The following is an 18,271-nucleotide window of genomic DNA, read 5'->3' on the forward strand; positions in this document are numbered from 1 at the left end:
GAACAGAGGAAAAAGCCATGTTAGGGTGACCCAGGACAACCTATCGAAGCTGCGATAAAATAAAAACACCACGAAGTCAAAGAAGGACACAGGAAAGTGGTGTGAGTTCCATAAGATCCCCACTCACAACACAAGTGAGTGTCCGACCAAGGAGTCGCTGGTGGTCGAGTTAAAAGCTAGAGAATCATATGCATGTTTTGACTCTTAGTCAGAATTTGAGAAGGGGAATGACAAAGGGAAGTAGATTATTGATGCAGAGCCCAGCGCCATTAATTCCACCACCAAATTCCAAACGAATGATCTCGAAGATCCAGAAGATGGGGAGCGTCTCTTCCACTCACATATGTGGGTGAAGGGTTCATTGCTCTAATTCATTTTCGATAGTTGGAGCTAAAATAACCTCATTTCAGTAGATGTCGTGAAGTGTCTAGGCCTATTGAGTATAACACATCGATAACCATACACTATCGAGTGGCTTCACTAAGGACGAGATCTCTGCGTCATCTAGTAGTGTCACCTTCCCTACAACATCAAACCCTCCATGGATGAGGTAATGTGTGATGTTGCTCCTCTTGAAGTTTGTTATGTATTATTAGGAGAACCATACCTGTGGAAGAGGCATTTTGTATATGAGTCCACACCTCACTCTGTTATTATTTCTTTGGGTAATAAGTTATACATGATACTATAGATAGTCTCACCTATTGCTATCTCTTTGATCTTTGCTAAGAAATGCAGTAAGTTCATCTCCTAGACTAGGAAATTTGTTTCCTTTCTAATTCATTCTCAAAGTAAGGGGAGGATTGTAGCCACAACCATGGCCCATGAGAAGGGTTCCTCCATGCAGCAGAAGCAAGGGGATAAGGTCGTGGAAGAATATAGTGACATATTCTCCTCACCCACAAGGGTGCCCTTGCACTGTTAGCTCAAGCATTTGATCGATTTGACTCTTGGATCACCTCTACCCAACGGGCTGGTATATTGTTCATCCATTATGGAAAATGAAGAGATCAAGTAGAAAATCCATGAGTTGCTGCAAAAAGGGCACATCCGAGGGAGTTCCTTGCCTTGTGGGAGCCTAATTGTACTTGTACAGAAGAAGCATGGGACCTGGAGGCTCTGCATTGATTATTAGGCACTAAAAAAAATCACTCTTAGGAACAAGTATCCAATCCCATAGATTGATGACCTTCTAGACCAACTCAAGGGGGCCAAGTATTTCAGCAAGATCTATCTGAAGTCTAGTTATCACCAAATTCCAATAGAGCCCACAGATGTATGGAAGACCACCTTCAAATCCAAGGAAGGCCTTTTTGAATGGTTGGTTATGCCCTTCAGGTTGATAAATGCACCTGCTACATTTATGAGGCTAATGGATGACATATTGCTTCCCTTCACCAACTCATTTGTGTTTTTTTATCTTGACGACATCCTCATCTTCAACAAGAGTTGGGAAGAACACTTGCAACACATTCAAAAGGTACTTCAAACCCTTCGACAGTACAAACTCTGTGCCAACTTGGAGAAATGCACCTTTGATGTGAGCCAGGTCCAACATATCGGTTATATCATAAATGAGTGTGGCGTGCATGTGGATCTGACTAAGATCCACATCATTGGGGATTGGCCAGCCCCGACTACTCTAATAGAGCTTCACATCTTTTTGGGCCTTAAAACTTTTTATCATAGGTTCCTATTGGGATTCTCCCATATCACTTGGCCTTTGAGTCAAATTACTTGGGGGGGGGCTGAAAGAAAAGTTTTCTTGGTTTAAGTCCTAACAGAAGGCATTCATTGAGTTGAAGCATTACCTCTGCTCTGCACCTGTACTCACATTGTCAGACCTGCAAACACCATTTGAAATCGAGACAGACACCTCAAACTATGCTATTGGTGCATTCCTCACCCAACATGGGAATCTAGTGGCCTATAATAGTGAGAAACTTTCTGATACAATTCGAAAGTACCCCACCTATGATAAAAATATGTATTCCATTGTGTATGCTTGCCAACAAAGGAAGCACCACATTTTGGGGAACGATACAGTCATCCACACTAATCACAGACCTCTTTAGTTTATATAGACACAAGGGAAGTTGCATAATGATCGCCATCAAAATTGGTCTACATATATGCAACAATTCCACTTGAACATTAAATACAAAAAGGAAAGCACCAATCATGTTGCAGCACTTGCTACTGTTCTTAACTCTTGTGGTCACAAGACCTCTAGATGGCCGCAACTATACAAAAAGGATGTAGATTTCACCTCCACATACCAGATGCTAGTAGATGGAAAACAAGTTCCTAATTTCCACCTCCAGGATGCATTATTATGCTACTTGGGCCACCTTTGTGTTCCTTCAAGTGAGCATGCCAAGCTAATTTTGGAGGCGCACTATAGTCGAGTCGCAAGAGACTTTGGTGTCGAGAAAACAATTGTTGTATGTTGGCTTGAGGGTGCTTGACCTAGGTTCAACATTAATTAGCCAAAAAAATTCCTACACTACTGGCCCTTTCGACATTAGCCCGCAGAGCATGGATCGAAGTCTCACCTGAAGTAGTATGGGGGGATGCTCGAACCAAGTTTCCGCACCTTGAGATGGACATGATGTCATTTTATTCCTCCTATTCCTGCCTTTGCATAGGTCACTTAGCTCTAGGGCTCTATCTACTTAACCCCTTTTTCCTCCCTTCAATACCTCCATGAAAGGGTACGGTTGACCTTCGCATAACCCTAACCCTCGATCTAGACAATTTCGCACTGTTAAGGTAGTGTATTGCACAAATTGTCAAGATATATTAAAAATATTACTTGTCTTATTAGATACTCATAGTTAGCACCGCGTAAACATATATTCTTAACTATGTTTAGTTATCCAACTTAATTATAAACATTCACGCATCACATAAGAATTATAAAGGAAATTCATACATAAAATGACAAGATGCATTAATCAGAACAAAGACACAAAAATTGTAGAATACTTTTCTTTATTGATATCTTCCAAGTGATTACAAACTCTATCCATCCTGCGCACACAGTTGTAGGGATCCGCACACTTAGCTACAGACTTCCACCCTAGGCCTCTGCGCACTTAGCTGCAGAGCCTCTACCTACGCTACAACCCGAAACTTAGACTTCTTTCTTTAGAGCTATGACTCTCTTACATGATATGCTCTACAAACTACTTAGAACTTAGCTCTTTTTATATAATCCAATGGTTCACAGACCATGGGTAGGTCCTTTACAGCTGACTTTACTTTACAAAACTAAGGGCGGACAACCCTTTATGACTTATGACACCTTCATGCTCCACGACCACAAAATGTGGAGTCTTTACAAGTTTATTACAAAATTTAACCAAAACATGGTGTTTTTGGAAGTTTTAGTGTCTACGGATAAACGTTTAAACCCCTAGACTTGTAAAGAGTTATCTACTTTTCCTATGATAAATAGATTAAATAAGAGGCAAAGAAGCCTACCTGTAGCCTTCGATTGCTCCTTATCTCCCTTGACCGATTATGTTGCTCCTCTCTGTACTTAATTCACTTGAAGAGTACCTACACACAAACAGAAGACAACAACCAATCAAAGAATATGATAATGATCTATTGAATAAACATAGCATGGAATCAAGTACATGATATACATATGAAAACATAAATGAATAACACAAGAATATGGAAAAAGCTTTTAACACTTTATTAGTAAAAGGAAGAGTTACAACCCATTGCTCAATTGAGCATCACTCCTCCAGTTCAATCCCATCCTCTCCTCATAAAAAGTAAGACATTTTGACATCATTACAATACTTGAAATCAACTCAAGTCTCATACTAACAACATCTCCCTATAATTCAATAATTTCCGGCCCCTGATCACTTAGATGAGTGGTCCTTTTATAGGTGAATGAAGGAAGTTATTGCATAAATGGTGATAATGAATTCCCTCCCAATATTAGAATTTAGTTCCATGGAGGAAGGGATAAGGGATTAATGTTCCTTAGCTCCCTTCCTCATCCAAATACAAGCTCAAAGGAGTAGATTGCCTTGAGAAACATCTAGAGGCATCCAATGGATAATGAATCTTTCAAACCCTCATGGAAATTAACTCAAATTCGCCCAGCGCGGGCTAAAGAGGGACCAAGTGCGATGCATAGCACCCTATCAATGTATGGTTTGCATTGCATCACACCCTAATGAAAGCCTACCTATGCTGATCTTCTTAGAGGAATTTTGTGGATTATTTTGGTTATGGAACTTCTTGGGAAGCTAGGCATTTAGATGGTTGATTTCTTTAGGGCATGTAACAACTAAATTAGGGTTTGATGGGCCCTAATAGTATTGATCTGTAGGTTGTGGTTGATGTCGCCAAATGGATCTGTAACAGTTTCCCCCTAAAGCGTGAAGTCGTAAATATGTATGTCGAGTGAAATGCTTTATCATGTGGAGAGTAGGTTTTGAAGCAGAAGGTGACCTGCATCAATTACAATACATATATCATGACATTTTGATTTTTTTCTCATGAACTTGCTGAAGGAAGGCATACCCATTCTTAGCTTATAAACTTTCATTACATGTACAAATATAGTCATCTACAAATATAGACTCATGAATGGATGACCAAGAATGTAAGGCCATTGTACATTTGATTTAGTACCCCTGAAAATATCATAGCTCGGATGGATGAAACTAGATCCAAGGTTTTCAATCTCATTCAATCTTTCACTCAAGTACAAGTCTAACCATGTGAATATATTTTCTGAAGTCGAACATGGGAAGACATCGTCAGATTACTAGCCAATGATGTAATCTATTAATAGACGCGACAGGAATCACTAATAATGATAATGACCCTTAAGGTACTAAAGTACATTTGCATGGTGTGAATAAATGATTTGATTTCGAACACCATACAATGTCTTTCGGTCGAAGGCCAGTGATGTCAACCTATCGCTGGAAGCAAGAAACCTGCCATTGATGTATGCAAGCCTCATGAAACTGAAGGGGTGTTTCTAAGTCAACTTCTTGGATGATGTGCTGATATCGACAATAAGCGACTCGTCGTAGGAGGGCCTTGATGTATCCCACATCATCAACATGAAACGAGGTAAATGGTTTTGGAGATGAAAAATCGACTGATGACATAAGGTTCAGGAATGTCAGTCATGAAAATTAAGGTTTACAGTATTGCAAAGGATGAAGTTTGAACTGAATGACTTCTATTCAACATGTTGGCGACACTAATATGAAATGGTAGCATTGACCCACAACAAAGTAATGGATGGTATAATAGACCAAAGGTGTGATAACCATCAAGCTAAATGACTCTACCCACATAGTTGCGGTGATGAGGTGAAAGAGTCATGTTCAAGAGCGACTTGCTACCATAAAGTTTTCTTAGCTTTTTCCCATTTTCCTAAGTCATTTTTCCCAACATGCCCCCATTTTTCCCAACTTTTCCCATTTTTCCCAACATGCCCCCAACACAAACATTGTGACTCACCCTCGAGTCACTCTATAGGTGAGGAGATCTTTGTGCAAAGCCTATCCAACTTGACTCGTATGATCGCAACCTCAGTCGTGCACTATGCAGTTGTCTGTTTTGCGTCTCCCACTGTCTGTTAGATCACGGCTCTTGTGTTGTCGACCTGAAGTTTTTGTTGCATCACTTGTTGGGTCCCAAGCTTGGGTTCGATAGATCATGTCACTCTGTAAGCCTCATCCAACCAGGGCTTCAGTCTTGCCTTTAGGACTGCTTCCTTGTGCAATGCTGTGTCCACCTAGTCCTTCAACTACTTGGCCTCCTACAGCTTGGCTAGTCTTTGTGTCAGCGTAATCATTTGTGTTGTGCCCTTAACCTCATCATAGTGCCATTTTAACTTGTGCACTTCTGTCTCTAGCCATTGTACATTGGGGTCCTCCTGCAAGTTGGTCAGGACCTCAAATGACTGTTCAAACAATTGTGTGCAGTCTACTACTACACTGTCCACTGTCACTATTGCTTCTGTAACAGTAGTTGCCCGCTGCTCCTTCACTTCTAGTGGAGTTGAAAGTTGGGCCTTCAAATGTAACTCTGTAATTTGTAGGTTCAACTCCAATTGAACACACGCCATCTCAGTATGAGTGTCACACACCCTTGTGCCCAACTAATGGATGTGTACCTCGACTGGCTCCTCCTTGGAAATGGCCAACACTGGGACCATTCAGCATGCTTCCTCAATGAATTGCATAATGCACTTTCTCTGATTAGTCACCTCAGTCTCAATGGTGATGGAAACATTTCTCTATAGGGCCATCTACTCATTTTTTATCCATCATTCACTGATCACCTGAAGGGCTCGGTGCTCATAGACCCTCAGCTCTGCAATCACTCCATCCTATAAGAGGTGGAGCACCTCATGTAGGAGCACTGCAAGGTTCAAGCCTACTACCTTTAGGGCACTGACAGTGGGCTTTTTAGCCTCATTCTCTATGGTCAGTGCTCATTCTCTGTGGTCAGTGCTTGGTGACCAAAACTATCACCAAGGTTCGATTATAGTGTGGCACCTAGAGCAAGTTGAGCAACCCTACTTTTTATACTCCCTTGAGCCACCTCTACAACTCCAATGTAGTCATTCTGATAAGGTATCAATGATGTGGCGCATCAGGTGCTTAGTTGCCAGGTGTGGGAACTTCTCGTGATCAGCCAAGTCCCAGTCTTCAAGTTTCAATAGTGGAGCTCATGCCAAGCATGGTCCATCGAAAATAATTTCATCCGATAGCAGAGGGGTTTACGATGGAGTCTTACTCTCATTGATGTCCTTCGGCACCTTGGTCTTGGGCTTGCACAGAGGGACGTAGTCCGGCAACCGAGTAATAGGGTCCACACCTTGCGTTTCAACCTCCTCTACTTCAACTCCCCCAACTTCATCGTCCATCGAGATGTCTTCAATGTCTTCCTCCTCCGACTCTAAATTTATGGCCTTGCCTTTATCCTGCGTAGTGGGTTTGGGTGGATTTCTCCTTGGTGATGCACGCACCGGTATGGCAGGCTCCCTTTTTATCCTTTGCGATATCCTTGGTGGGGGTCAGCTTTGGTTGCTATGTCCTCGGAGATTTGGGGACTTCAACTAGAACTTCGACGACTTCTGGATCAGCTACTTCTGCCTCCATCTCAACTTCTAGTATTGACTCCTCTCCTTCAATATCTATAGCTTATGGGGGCACCGACATGATTTTCTGTAAGAATTTTTGTGTCTCCTTTGGCAAAGTCTCAAATACTTTACTAGCTATCAGAAGTTCATAGTGCTCGCAATTCATATGTTCCTGAAAGCTCAACAACTCAATTCTCAAAATGCCAAGTGTTTTTCGTTGGATAGCCACTTGTAATTTATAGGGCATTTTGAATTCAAATCCTATCATTCCCCCCAAATTTGGTCTTTTAATGCTAGATTGGCGGCAAATTTTCAATGATCTGAGCCATAAATTTTGTCTTAAATGCCAGCCGCCCGCTCCATTTGGCCACATTTCAACCATCAAATCATGAACAATGAATTTAGCGGTCACTTTCCGGCTGAATTGCATGATTTTTCCTTGGGTAGCATAGCTCCCTTCGCGTTGGCATGAACCCTGTGACACTTCCTTGCTTCCCACAATTCTCCAATCATGCAGCTACCCAACTTGGGTAGTGTAGTTTATAGTTCCACACCTCCTTTCAACTACCTGGAGCATTAAGACTGTGCAAGCTTCATCTAGTAACATGGTCGAACCGCCAGTGTATGGCTTCAATGGTCTTCCATTCACCTTTCTTGGGAAGGGATCTCCATTCAATTTGACCAGTTATACCGCTCCTCCATCGGTAATCTCCTTAATGACATAGGGTCCTAACCAATGCATCTTTAAATTCCCTGGAAATGTATCAAACTTACTATCATATAACAAAACCAGGTCATTTACCTTAAACGTGTGTAGCTTAATGTGCCGATCATGCCATACTTTTTTGCAGTGTGTTTGGACCTATTGGTGAAATCCCGCTAGAAATATATCTTCCTATGTCTCATCTAGCTATGTGAGCCTATCCTCCAGGGCTCCACGATTCGTCATACCTGTGAGAGCCACTATGCACAGACTAGGCATAATATATTCCATAGGAATTACCGCTTCAATGCCATAAACCGGCCTAAAGGGAGTTTATCCAGTCAACTTCTTGCATGTCGTTCGATAAGCCCACAGTACTTTAGGTATGTGTAGGTCCCAATCACTTTGCTAATCATTACAAACCTTGGTCAGCGCATTCTCCAACACTTTATTGAATTCTTCCACCATTCTGTTAGCCTGTAGGTGATAAGGTGTGTCTTATAGCGATATAGCTGAAATTCCTTTGTTAGCGCACTGATCATCTCATTCAGAAAGTGTGTACTGCGATCACTCATCAAGCTCTTTGGATAGCCAAATCACGTTAGTACATGCTCAAAGAGGAACTGTGTAGTAGTCACACCTGTGCAATCCTTCACAGGCTGTGCTTCTGCCCATCAAGTTAAATACTCCATCACGGTGATAATGTACCTCGCTTCTATCTTTCCTTGGGGTTGAATGGGTCCCACAAAATCTATTTCCCATTTCTCAAAGGGTTGCAACGTTTGTGGATTCAAAGGCATCTCATCCCTCCGTGATGGCCTACCAATTCTTTGACACACATCACATACCTTGCAATACCCTTTTGAATCCTGATGGAGGGTTGGCCACCATAAACATGCGCGTAGAATCTTCTGCGCGATCGCTCTCCCGGCATAATTTCCTCCCGCGGCACCCCCATGAACATCCATGAGGATGCTTCTCCTCTCAAATTTGGGGTACATATCATCACAATATCTCATCAGACCCCATTTTGTATAGATGCTCAACAATGACAGAAAAATCTACCGTGCGAACCACTAACTCCTTCTTCTGTTGGATGGTGTATCCTTCCAGGGTAGTTCTTGTCATTAGGAAGTGTATTATATCCTCAAAATGACCATTTGCAATGCACACTACAAATAGATGCGTGTTGTTCAATCCATTCTCCAAATTACTGGGTTCTTCCCCTGTTTCAATGTGCGACAGATGGTTTGGTCCCACATTCAGTCATCCAGGCTTCACAATAACTTCAAAATCATATTCCTAGAATAGTAACAGTCATCTACAGATTCTACCCTCCAACGCAGGCATATTGACCAAGTACTTCAGTGTGGAGTGATCTGTATACATCTTAAAATGGCTTCCCAACAAGTAGTGTCTAGACTTCTGGAGTGCGTATACCATAGCTAATGCTTTGCGCTCGGTGGTGGAATAGTTATTTTCCACCTTCGACAATGTTATACTTGCGAAAACTATAGGATGGTCCAAGTCCTTTCCACCATCCTGTGTCAGTACTGCTCCTAGTGCTATACATGATGCATTGGCATGGACATGAAACTCCTTCCAATCCGGGGGGACTAGGATTGGCGCAATGACCATCTTTTCTTTCAATACATCCAGGCTCTTCTCACAGTCCTCATTCCAATAGAAGGTAACATCCTTCTTCAATATCTTTTCCATAGGCGGAATGATCTAGGCATAGCCTTTGATAAACTTTATGTAATATCTCGTATGTCCTAGGGTAGTGCGGAGTTGTTTCACACTTCTTGGTGCCTCAACAATATTGTCAAACCCGTCTTCAAAACTAAATGTCATTATGAATCCTTTGTGCAAAATATCCCATTCACCTATACCATGGTGAAGCTCAGTTTCTACATACCAATTCATCGAGATGATGTCCAAGGTGTGATAGAACAAGTGCACCCATTGAGGTTGGGGTTTCTCTCCATAAGCTTGGGCCCATTTGGCCAAGTGTGCACATGGGTCATCTTGCCCATCATACTTTTCTGTCATTCACACCTTCAGCTTCCCAAAAGTGAGTTCTCATCATCTTCCTACATTCGTTCCAATCATCAAAGCTTCCCTTGTGCGTACCCCACCATCTTGCGGGCATAGTGTGTAGTCCCTAGTCCAACGCCTGGAAGCGCTGCTTTTTAGGTACCTCCCTCTCAAATGCATCCAAAAAGATATCTACATCATTCAGGCTATCATAAGAGGGTAGGTTTCTTACCTCTAATGACATGCAGCATAGCTACCGGGTCATCATGTTACAACTCAACATGGTTACTTCATGTAATCGATTCTGCCAACACTCTAATTCTTCATTATAGTTTGAGGTGAAAAAATTCTCGCGATCCCATGTACTTTGTCCATCAGCAGTGGGATTCACCCAATCTTGGTCTCACATTGTTATCTTATAGATACAGTCTAGATCATCATCTCTCTCATAATCATGGACAGGTTCAGTATAGCACGATCCTTCAGCAGGATCCAAGGGTACTATTACGCAGAGCAATTTCTTCTCAAATATCATATTTCATTTCTTTAGATTGATTACCTTGTTCATATCAGTGGCCCAATCAATTCCTAGGAGCATAGGATAGGGGTTTTTGTCATCCATAATTTCTATCACTTCAAAGTCATCCAGCGCGATTGCACATTCAATATCTACAGTCACCCCCTATAGCCGCCCCATGGGGATGATCTTCTGTTGATTCACCATCCTTAGTTGAATCAGAGACCACTGTAGTGCGAGTCTCCCCATTCGTTCCCAAGTCTATTTTGGTAGGACGTTCGCATCTGATCTTAGGTTCAAAATCACCTGATCCATCTCATACTCTCCTATCTGCGTGGTTAGTCTCATTTCCCATCCCGTCCTAGTTTTATGCTTACCAAGATTTCATATTATGTGTGGCTTAGCCAAAGTGTTTCCGACGCATCTATTTATGAGCTCTTAGCCCCTTCATAGCCTTGCTATCATGCAATAGCTTCATGAGGGTCTCTAAGAAGGTTGTAAGCATATAAGGATCCATCTCCTGATCAGACTTATCCTTGCTTCATGAGGTGGAGGCCTCATTGAAACTCTTCTTCACCTCCATGAACGTTTCACATGCATGCTCTAAATCGAATTCAACCTCCTTTGTTGGAGCCTTGCGAACCCATGTACTGTCTTCAGGTTTTTTCCCCTTGTCATCTCTTATTGTGATTCCACTTCAGAGCACTATATTCATGTTCGAATCCTCTTTGCATGGCTCATACCTCATCATCTATAGGTTCTGAGTCGGCTGAGGTGGTAATGCCCCTTCGTCACATACCCTATCTATGAGCGTAGGATAGTCTTCCGTTTCATGATCAAACAGATTGCAATACTTGCACGACAGACATGTAGGGTTAGTGAAATCATGAGCATATTGTCTTGGTCCTCCACAATTGTAGCAAATCAACTGACCCCGACCTCTGTCAAGTCCTCCTCCACCTCGGCCTTGCCAGTGCCCATGAAAGCCTATCCACGCTATCCCTACGCTTTGGTCAGCGGGGCGCGTTTCTGTCTGAACCCCATAGGTGGGTGTTCTATCTATCATCAACTCATAGCTTCTACAGTTGTGCTCATCATTCCCTACGGACCTACAAAAGTTGTAGAACAGTTGTTGCGGTGCCTGTACAAACTTCTGCAACAAATCAAAGTTATTTGTGGCATGCTTTCCTCCTACTTGGTAGATAATTCACCATAATGCAAGCCCCGCACTTGGTCTTGCTTGAGATTCCAGCCTCAAAGGCATTGGTCCTCCTCCTGCAATATAGTTCACAAAGACCGAACAATGGTCTTTGTCATGCCCCTGACTCTTTCATTTCAGACACCATACCTCTTCGCGCACATCTGGTCAGACTGTTCTATCCTGCTTCAAACTTTGCATCTCAAGGAAAATATTTTTCAACAGCACATGGATCTGTTGAACCCACAGATTTGGATCTTGAATTAGGGTTTCATGAAGTCTTATTGCAATCTCCAAGGCCTCCACCTCAGTCATTATCTTATGTTGTGATAGCGCAACCCCTAAGTGTGGCAGTAGTGAAGCCACAAACCATTCACGATGTTGAACGTCTGTTAAATTCATATTAGTTTTGTGAATCTTACACTTCAATCTCTGATCTAATTCCCAAGGTGTCTCGCCTAGCTGCATCATGATTTCCTTGAACCCCACAATAGACTGTGCTTCAGATTTAGGCCTATTGAATTCTTTGTTCGACATGGTCTGGATGTCTACCACTCCAGCATTCGGGTTATAATTAGAGTACTTGATGTACCAGGTTAGTGCATGATCCTTTAGAGCACTAACCAATGTCACCTTCTTCATGTTATCATCTGTCACACCTTGTGCTTCCCATATAACTTTTACACTGAACCAGAATTGGTCCGGGTCCTCATTCCCCAAACCTTTGAACAAAGGAAGCTTCACTGAATTTTCCATACTCAACTGCGGTGGAGGCGGAGGTGGTACGGGTGAAGTTGGAGGTGATGGTGGTGAAGTTGGAGGTGGTGTAGGTGGAGATGGTATTCGCAGGAATCCTTTTCTTATTAACTGAATAGCACTTCACAGAGAAACCTGCGTTATTCCCTCTTCATCACCTCGCGGAGGTGAAACCAATGGGCTATATTCAGGACCATTTTTTCCTTCGTTTCTGTAAGTTTTTCCACTTCGCATAGCTCCAAACATCAAGGTAGCTGCATAACCCATTTTTCGCACAATAAAATTTTAATCCAGGTATTCAAAGATTTCACGTACATACCTCGCGGTCCTTTGAAAAAGCAACTTTCTACATTGTTGTAGCTCACTGAGGTATCAATCATGAATTCAGTTACAAATCCTCCTATGACGTGATCGAGCTAATGATTAACAGTGTGGGTGATCTTATCCTCAGATGATTCCAACCTTCTACTAGTTCTAGGGTCCACACAATAGGACCATCAAGTTTCCACCTTCCTTGGCTATCTGCTAGCTTCGCGATCCACTCATATAGCTCAACTGTAAAGGAGCAGAAAAAGATCTCGTGGATCTCTATATACAGGTACCTATCCACACTGTTCCTTTGGTAGTCGCGGATTTCTATTCTAATGCACTGAAAATTCATGGATCTTCCTATCCAACCAGTCTCCGATCTCTTTCTTAGTTGGATTCCAGTGATACAACATCACACATCTCTTATGCATATTATGGTCCTAGCAATGAAACCATTTGTTGGCTTAAGGGGGCCTGACCCAGGTTGAACGTTAATTAGCCAAACAAATCCCTACACTACTGGCCCTTTCGGCATCAGCCTACGGAGCGCGCACTGAAGTCTCACCTGAATCAGTATGGGGGGATGCTAGAACCAAGTTTCCGCACACTAAGATGGATGTGATGTTGTTTTATTCCTCCTATTCCTTCCTTCACACAGGTCACTTAGCTCTAGGGCTCTGTCTACCTAACCCCTTATTCCTCCATTAAATACCTCTGTGAAAGGGTATGGCTGACCTTTGCGCAGCCCTAACCCTCGATCTAGACACTTTCAAGCTACTAAGGCATCGTATTGCACAAATTGTCAAGTTATCTTAAGAATATTACTTGTCTTATTATATACTCACAGTTAGCACCGTGTAAACAGATATTCTTAACTGTGTTTAGTTATCCAACATAATTATACACATTCACACATCACATAAGAATTATAAAGGAAATTCATACATAAAATAAGAAGATTCATTAATCAGAACAAAGACATAGAAATTGGAAAATACTTCTCTTTATTGATATCTTCCAAGTGATTACAAACTCTATCCACCCTACGCACACAGCTGCAGGGGTATGTGCACTCAGCTGCAGACTTCCACCCTAGGCCTCTGCGCACTCAGCTACAGAGCCTCTACCTATGCTACAACTTGAAACTTAGACTTCTTGCTTCCGAGCTATGACTCTCTTACATGATATGTTCCACAAACTACTTAGAGCTTAGCTCTTTGTATATAATCCCATGGTCTGTGGACCATGGGTAGGTCTTTTACAGCCAACTTTACTTTACAAAACCAAGGGTGAACTACCCTTTATGACTTATGACACCTTCGTGCTCCACAACCACAAAATGTAGAGTCTTTACAAGTTTATTACAAAAGTTGACCAAAACATGGTGTTACACAGTAATTTGTTACCGTCCCCGTTACCCCTTTTCCCGCACATTGGAGGACTTATTCCGGGACCTGTGAGAAGTGACATAACCTGAAAATACTTGCATTGTATCCCCTTGAATATGTACTTTATATGCCCTGAAGACACCTTCTGCAAAATACCCATAAAAATAGCCCTTTTTCCATTGGCACGGTTCCATTATGTATCACTAGCGCCAATGGGGGAAATCCTCCAAAGAGGGCACGCCAGTTGGTGCTCTGTCTCAGAGTCGCACTCACACCAGCCCAGTTGGGTAAATTTTTTAACAAACAAACTTACGAAGGTTCTTCCTAACCCACTCATGAACTGAATCTATATTGAGTTGGGTCAGTTTGGCTTCGAATCTCCATAGAAGGGAAGTAGTTCTCCACCTCTCATGGAAGCTTCTTAGTGATAAAGCCAATCCCATGAATCTTATGGATGACCCTAAGTCCTTCTCCTCTATCTATAAAAGCTTGTCCTTTTGCCTTTGACAAGTTAGTCTCCAAGTTCCAAATTCTAAGTCCCAAAGTCTGAGAATTGCTAAGCTCATGCTACAAGAAGCCTTCTTCATTCCCATGAAGCTAAATCTAAAGTGAGGAGATTCTTGTCCAAGTAACCAAGGAGAGAGAGGCTTGTTCCCCATTCCCAACAAGCTTTGCAAGGCATGTGCTACTGATCACCCAGCCAAAGGAGGATTTGACGTCAGAACTATGGTTGTATTCTTCTTTGTTGTTTATCAATAATAGATGACTATCATTATGGTTCCGCTCTTACTGTCTTTGTAATGATGATTGAGTTATATCCTTTCTGACTGATATATACTTGCATCTATTGGATTTTATGCTTGTGTCTGTGTCGTTCTTTGCATGTGCAGGTGTCCGTTCACGAGGATCGTGGGGATTGTGACCAGCCGGAGTAAAGAAATGGGAGCGACGACTCTTTTACAAATACTAGCGTTGGAATCCAGGTAGGCCCTCATCATCGGTATTTGATTTGCAATTAGGAATCTACATGTTAGCATTGTTTGATTTTTTCTAGACCCCATTTGGGCTAGTAGGGATTGCCTCTGTCCACAGAGGGGATTTACCTCCACAACAATTTGGCGACTCTGCTGGGGATTTGGATTTTTGCCTTGTTGTTTGATTTGTAAATTTTATATGGAGCCTGAAGTACGGCCAAATAGCCTTCGAAACGCTATTGCTCCGCATTAGCAAAGTAGATCAATGCCACTTCAGTCCATCTCCGGTTTGGTTTACGAGCTGAACGGCTTGGAACTTGCCTTGTTTCTTGGTTTCTCCTGCTTGATTAGCTTTCTGGGTTGAGTCCCTGTATTGCTTCTTGCCCCTTAGTGTACCTGGGTACTGTTGACTTAGCTTTGGCTCTTTTGTTTTTCCATAGCAAACTCAGCTGGCATTGTTTTATAGCGTTACAGTCGCGCCAGTTGGGGCACATTGCACATTGACAACCCGCGCCAATACCAGAAAGGTGCTAGTTTCAGCCTGACAGTCACGCCAGGCCTGGGAACTTTTGAAGTTTGCTTGGTTGTGAGTCCTCTGAGCTTAGTTTTTGTTTTGGGTACCTTTTTTAGACTACTTTAGTGTGTTGGAGTGTGATTTGACTGGCTTTGATCTTTACCCTTTGGGTGTTTTCTTTTTTCTATCGATTTCACATTTCTAGCCCTAGGGCATCTAGTGGCTTTGTGTGTCAAGCCTTCCTCAAGTGTTTTGATCTTCCAGTGGTCCAGCCGATCCTTTGATTACTCCCTTGCACTTGTTTGGTGGTTGTAAATCATTTTTTTGCATTATTTGGGTGACTTGCTTTGTCTTCACTTGAATTCCGCTTCGTCTCACTTTGAGCCTAGATTACATGGCTCATTGGTGAGTTTGGAATTCTTAGTCTTTGGAGTGTTGCTGATAGTGTTGTGAGCTTGATAGGTAGCTGGTGTGACAAGTGTGGGATTGTTTGAGAGCTTGAGGAAGGTTGTGAAGTGTTTTGATCTTGTGTGAAACTTGTGAGTGAGAGAGACTTGTTTTGAGAGATCTATCTTCAAGGGTGAACACTTGAGGAACATGCTAGCTGGACCCTCTTGAGAAGGCTTGTGACATCAAGACCTGGGTTGTAAGCTTACTCTTTTTCATATTTAATACAATCAATGATGTTTTCCTATGTCTTGTATGCAATGTACTAGATAGCTCATGATTTCTTGACTTTATGGGTAAATAGTTTTTTGTCGTATCCGGTTATGTGCTTTGTTGTATTTCCTTGCTTTGTTTCAGGTTGATTACTCTCTAGGAGAAAGAAGCAAAAGCTGGAGCAGTGCAACGGAACTTCATCGACCACTGGTTGAGGTAGGCCTCTAACTTGAACTATTTAAGGAGAATTGTTGTTGATTTGTCCTTGTTTGTGACTAGACCCACTCTAGGGCTAGAGGGGTTGCCTCTGTCCGCAGAGGGAACACTTTCCTGCTTCACACATGGGATTTTAGCCCCAAAACTATCCTTTGGGGGATCTTGTTCCCAACATTGTACTACAAAAGTACTTTTATTGGCCCAAAATCTCACTAGATGCTAGGAAATATATCAGATCCTACACTTCTTGCACCATAGCCAAGACAACTCTCAAGAAGCAAGGCCCGTAAACTCCTCAGCGTACTCCCAACCAGCTATGGGAATCCATATCCATGAACTATATGTTTGGGCTCCCTTCTACCAAGCATGGTAATTATTGTGTATTTGTGGTCATGGACATATTTTCTAAGATGGCTATATTGGCGGCTTGCAAGAAGAGTATCACAACAGAGGATACTTCCAAACTCTTCTTTGAATGAGTATGGGTACATTTTGGGATCCCGTAGACCATTGTATCAGATCGGGATAGCAGGTTCCTGAGCACATTATGGTCAAGCCTCTGGACACTATTGGACACCAATCTCACCAAATCGACTTCCTTCCATCCCTAGACGGAGGTTGTTAATAGGATGATATTGCATATACTTCGCATGTACAACTCCAAGAATCCTCTAACCTGTGATGAGAGTCTTCCATATTTGCAACATGGTTATAATAGAGCTCTCCATAGCTTGACTGACCATAGTCCCTTTCAAGTGGGTCTATGATTCCAACCATTGTGTCTTATTGATGTTTCCATGCCTCATGTGACTACACAGACAAAATACACACATGTATTTTTTAAGGTTGATAAAGTGACCAAATTTATTGAGCACATCCAACACATCCACTAGTAGGTTCATGACATCTTGGAAAATTCAATTTCCAAGTACAAGTAGCGACATGATCAACATAGGGTGCCAAACAAATTTTAGGTGGGTGACAAAGTTTGGTTGCATTTGTAGAAAGAATGCCTTACCGGAGCCCATCGGAAGCTCAAACCACCCTGATATGGTCCTTACACCATTACCAAGGCTATGGGAGACAATGCTTTTGAGCTCAACATTTCTCCATTCCTTTGCTTGCACATAGTGTTCAATGTGGATCATGTTCAACCATACTTCCCACCATTACTTATCACAAGAAACATTGCAGAACAACTCACACCAACAGAGTTAAACCCAGATTGCATGGAAAAAGCCACAATTGATCGTATTATGGACACACAGGTAACGAAAACGCACCAGGAGAAGATCTAACTATACTGGGTTGTCAAAGTTGGCAAACTCCTGCACCAAGTCAAGTGGCTCATGAGGGACCAAGTTCAGAAGAAGTTTCCCCATCTCATGGAGGCACTCAATGCAATGGGTACCATTTCTTCCTAAGGGGGGAGGACTAATCCAAGTGGATTTTGGTGGCCACCTGCCTATTCCACTTGGACCCCCACCACTGTCTCTTTCTGGTTTTAAGTTCCTTAATTGTACAACAATTTACTCTTTTTGGTAGTTTTCGGGTCCTGAACGTTTGGAGCCATTTTCAGGCCCTCAACGAAGTTTTTTGGGAAAATTGAGTCTAGGATTTTTAATTGATGTTGGCCACTTGAAATTTTTAGTCATCATATATATATATATATATATATATATATATATATATATATATATATATATATATATATATATATATATATATATATATATTTCTAACGAGGTATTGTGTGCATTAAACGAAGATCGTATGCCAAAGTTATGAACTCGGAAAGTTGATGTACCAATTTACCCAAACGGGGCCCATATTTTTGGCGCTTCATCTCGTAGGGTTAGGT

Source organism: Pinus tabuliformis, chromosome J (genome assembly GCF_031772625.1).
Source record: "Pinus tabuliformis cultivar Carrire ecotype Pingquan chromosome J, CPIR1, whole genome shotgun sequence".
Taxonomy (NCBI): domain Eukaryota; kingdom Viridiplantae; phylum Streptophyta; class Pinopsida; order Pinales; family Pinaceae; genus Pinus; species Pinus tabuliformis.